Raw genomic sequence first — 5,035 nt, 5'->3', positions numbered from 1 at the left:
CCTAGCCGGTTCAAATTTCACTTTGCTTGGCTGCTTGGGGGAGATAACAGAACAGAGTCCTGAACTCACAGCTCCCCGCCTGCTTGTAAATCCATCCTAGTTAAGACATTCTCATGTGAAAATCCAAGGCAACAAATGAGGAGAGAAACTAGACAAAAGAAATACTGTATTGTACATAATGTTTGGCTACACATGAGAAAAAGTTGAATGATGGCAGTGAGGAGAGCAAAGATGGGAACAGTGAATTAAAGCAGTCTGGGAAGTTGTAATGAGTATTTCAATAAAAGTGATGTGTTAGAAGCCAAGAGTGCAAACTGACTCTCCTGACTTTAGCTGAGACATCCTGAAACCTGTCACATTTCAACCAAAAATGTGAAAAGTGTTGAATGAAACCAACATGTCTCTTTGATTACTTAACTGGTGGGGAGGTGGCAAGTAATGATGCTAGACCAACTAATAATATCAGCTTTGTAGAGTCTGCATATTCTCCACAGGCGTGTGTGGGTTCTCTCCAGCTACGCTGGCTTCCTTCCACAGTGCAAAGACGTCCGTGTTTTTAAATTAACTGGGGATTCTAAATTGGCGCGGAGTGTGGATAGCTGTCCATCTGCAACATTGCAACATATTGGCAACCTATCACTGCAGTCATAGCCTCTCACCTTATGATAAGTCTTTGCTGTACTAGTGGAAAAACCTCAGCAGAAGGTCAACACTGAGAGTCTTCATCATCATCTGCATTTCTTTGTCTCTCCAATGCATCACTTTCTAGCAGACAGTGCAGTGTTTTAGCCAACTTTGTCAGGGGGGAAAAATAGTGCTAGCAATGCTGCAGTGATCAATATGTAGACTCACTTGTTCGTCCATCTTACTGAAGCTCACACTAAGCACTGAATGTCCAGATTGCAGATATTTTCATACCTGAGTGTTTTATGGTGCACAAAGGGGTTTTCGAGAAAGATGACAATCAGTGTATTTGAGGAGGTCTTTGTGCAGCATGGGTAAGGGTTGCAGAGATCTCCACAAGCAATTTCAGCAACATCTTAAAAGATGAATACAAAGCCATCCTTCAGATGTGTGAATATAGAACTAAAACTCAATAAACTGGTAAAAAAATCTCCTCAAAATTGTGAAACTTTGATCTTAGAGCCAGTATATTCACCCAGTCACCTGACCCTATTAAGCAGATTATTATAGAAGTGCACAGTGTAACTTGGAAACACATTTCCTAATAGTTATCCATATTCATGTTTCTTGTTTTATAGCCATAGCCACCAAGTAGAAAATGCATTGGTGGGAATCTCACGTCCAGGATGATAGATGATGACTGCCAGTCAGATTTATCTCTATCAAAATAACGTTGCCCCGACAAGCTCCTCAATCTCTCTACATCGCTACAGCAATCTAGGAAATGAAAATACTGATTTATGCTTCTCATGGAAGTGTCCAAAACGACTTCATTTTACAAGGTGAATGAAATTAAAGGAAAAGATAATTTGTGTTTTCAGAATTTCTATTCTTCACAAGAGCTGAGCTAGGGAAAAGCTTGCATGCATATATATTTTTAAGTCTATGGGTTCTCGTGGGGAAAATAGATTCAACCGTCTATTCTGCCTCCATTATTCAAAATATACCAGAAGTCACGTCTCCACAGCCCTGTGTGAAAGGTTCAAAGGGCTTCCCAAAGGCCAGGCTGACTCAGACTACTTATTTTGACTGCAGGGACTGCAGGTGTGCATCTACCCTGAGGCCCTCATCAGTGCTGAAAGCTGATATTAGAAGGTATTACTGAGTGGGGCAACAGGTACTTTGTCAAGTCCACTCCTTGTTCTTTTCTCTGGTGAGGATAAAGGAAAAGCTCACTGCAATCTTCAAGCGCCAGGAAGTTTGTCTCCCAGTGGCTCCATCAACAATATTGTAATTGATTTTAGTAATCAAGTAGCAAACTGCATCATCTAAAAATATCCTTGTTAACAATGAGGATATTTGAGGCTGATGACATGTCTTTATTTTTCTTTTTCCTCTTTTTTTTTTTTTGCTTTTTTACCACAAAAGTCCTTTGATGGGTGGAATCCGATATTACACTGTTTGTGTGGGAATTACCCCTGACAGCTTCCTGTATGTAGATGAAAAACGTTTTAGATGTCGGACAAACATTTTGGTAGTGCAGAGTTCACATCACTGAATTCTTTGGCAATGACTCCCACACAGATTTACAGTCTCCCAAGCCAGGGGTGCACGACACGTTTGTCAAATCGGTTATAGTGTGATCCAGTGTGTTTACATAACCGTGACAACGTATTCCTTCCACACAGACTGAATGCATTCACTTAAAAAATACAGTATACCACTCATCCTGTCAGATACAATCCAGCCCCACAGAGAGCTTAGCTGTTCAAAGTGTCTCTGGCTATACACAAAACAAATTCTCAGACAGTGTGGTGATGACGATACCAGACTAAAAGCACGCTGTATCTGTGGGAGGGTTGACTTCTGTGAGGCCATTTGAGGTTTTTCTCTTGGATCTGCACCTTTCCAGAAGTTTCCCTCCAGCATCATTATGCCTGTATCGCTAATGTAATGTTTTAACCTCACAGCGTTGTGTGCAAGTGTTCAAGTGACAACAGCTGCTAGCCCTCACCAAAACTCAGTGCTCCCTAACATTTAAATGAGATATCAATCCAGCAGCTAGTAGCCACTAAAGCTGTCAGTGCTCCAAAAGGTTCACTCGTAACGATTTTGGTATTTTAACAAACTTAAATTGTTATCATGAACAACTTAAATGTGTTCGAAGTCTGCTTTATGCTGCCACGGCAATAAATAGGTTGAACAGAATGATTGTGGTTTCTTAACGACACCGGAGAACCTACATGAATATCATTTGGGAATGTTTACAGTTTTCTTTTGTGGCTTTGGACCCTTCTTTTAAAAAAACAAGTCGCATATTAAAGGATTCTTCTGGTCTTTTCCCATCCATTAGCACGTTCACTGCGTATCGCCTATGCTTTACACCCCTGCAGCAGCTTTTCAAAGCAAAACATAGCTTATTTTAGACTGTTTGATTCAAATTTCCCCACCCCGAGGGCAGCCAACAGTTTCCATTGGAGGAAGGCGTGGATATACCAGTGTTATCCTTTTGTTCTTTTTCTAGAAGAAGAATATTAATACATTCTTTGAAAAAAGCTCATATTACATTAAATCACACACTAATAATAAAACCTAAAAAAATAAAATGCTGGTATGTTTAAATCTGACTGTGTGACACCCCCTTACTGCACCTCTGCTTTAGTGTCTAGCCTTTATGATTATCATGCCAACTTACGTTACAAGCTCTGGGCTTCAAGGCCTGCTTGAGCCGCACTTCCTTCCTTCAGAAGTTGAAATTGATTCCCCTTACATAATGGTATATTTACAGCAGCCTTGGCAGAACACACAGACATAGCTCTTTATTTAGTTGGCATGAAATCAGAACAGAGACACTTGGCTCTTTGACAGTCCTGTGACCTCCCTGAACGGACTGACCCATTGCTTCCCTGCTTGTGCTCATGACAGCTCATTGAAACTCAACTCACTTTTTCTACCCAACAGCTGCAATTTGACTTGATTTCTTTTCATATCCTGTGACGACAGAGGTGAATGTGTATTCGCAGAATAACTTGATAATAACTTGTTTGATTTTTTTTTTTTTTTTTAATGCAACTACACCTTAAAACATGACAACCTTGACTTCAACTATGCATATTCTTGTGGGTTCAACTAGACACGGTATCATGTTAGCCTTTGAAAAGCAAATAATACAGCGATTTTTGAGATGTGGCTGTTAGTCTCCTTTCTTTTTTCCTTCTTTTTGATGCCAGGGTTATCCACTTTCCTACAGGCGCCTGTAAAAGAGACAGTAGAGCCAAACAATCCTTGTCCCCTTTGACCTCCCCACTCCTATTCACTATGTTACTCATTCGGCATCAGATGGTAATGGATAGCCATAGAAACATCTATGGAGTCTGTGTTCTCTGCTAGACGAGGTCTTTAGGGATTCAGGCTAATGTTGTGATGTCTGTCTTCAGACTACATCTATTGACAGGCAAGGACCACCATGTCACCAGGGTGAGAATTAGCCGTCGATACCTTGCTGTGGTGGTGATGGGGGTGGGGGGTGGTGAAACGGGACACCCATTAGAAATACGTGGGAAGATATAACTGCAGAGAGGGGAGCTGTATCACCAGCAGCGTGGCAGACTTGTAATGAGAGTATAGCTGTTTTGAAAATACTTTGAAGGACGATTTAACGTTTTAAAAACACAGACAGAAAATATATATAACCTTATTATAATGTAAGTTTAGGAATTATTTTTGATTGTATAAAATGTCACAAGAAATGAAAAAGGTTAGCCTAAGCTCCTCAGGTGACCTTTTTGAGTCGATGATCTATATGTTCAGAAAAAAGTAGCAAATCCTCACATTTGAGAAGATTTAAGCATGCGCTGACCTTTGCCATTTTTGCTGATGATGACTCATTTTGCAAATACATTTATGTTGTTATCTTAAAAGAGGATGACTCTTAGTTTAAGCATAAAACCAAGATAGAGAGACAGCCAAAAGCTAGTGTATATTTTTTTCTTATTTAGTAAATCAGCCATGCAAACTAAGGCAAATTAAACAGCTTAATCTCCAGCATACTTTGTAGCCAAGTGTTCATTCAACCTGCTGCTGATGTTTTTCCACTAGTACACCAAAGATTTAAGGTTTTTATTTTTGATAAATCAATTGCATCGACTGATATAAAGTGGAGTAAAAAAGCAGAAGTTTTAGTTTCGTACACAAACTCTAAATGTTGTTTATGTTGTCATTAATGCCTGATTGCACATTTGAAAGGTCAATATGATTACATCATTATAGTCTTAATGTTAAAAAAGCATTGTGGTGGGAATGGGAGATTCCATGTTTGCACATGGGGGTCATGCCCTCTGGAGAACCCTGGCCTCTGTTAAGCCTAAGCCTTCAGAGAGCTCTACCTATTGTTCCCATTACAGTGCTCTGC

General features: G+C 40.0%; 1 protein-coding gene across 3 annotated transcripts in view; it reads left to right on the top strand.

Annotated features, from left to right (window-relative positions):
• Nucleotides 1–5,035, top strand: part of arhgap24 (Rho GTPase activating protein 24) — an 80,160-nt gene that overhangs the window by 49,888 nt on the left and 25,237 nt on the right. The window lies entirely within an intron of this gene.

The sequence above is a fragment of the Pundamilia nyererei genome, unplaced genomic scaffold, assembly GCF_000239375.1.
Source record: "Pundamilia nyererei isolate P.nyererei 1_Seehausen unplaced genomic scaffold, PunNye1.0 scaffold00002, whole genome shotgun sequence".
NCBI lineage: Eukaryota > Metazoa > Chordata > Actinopteri > Cichliformes > Cichlidae > Pundamilia > Pundamilia nyererei.
This window is presented reverse-complemented; position numbering and strand designations above follow the sequence as displayed.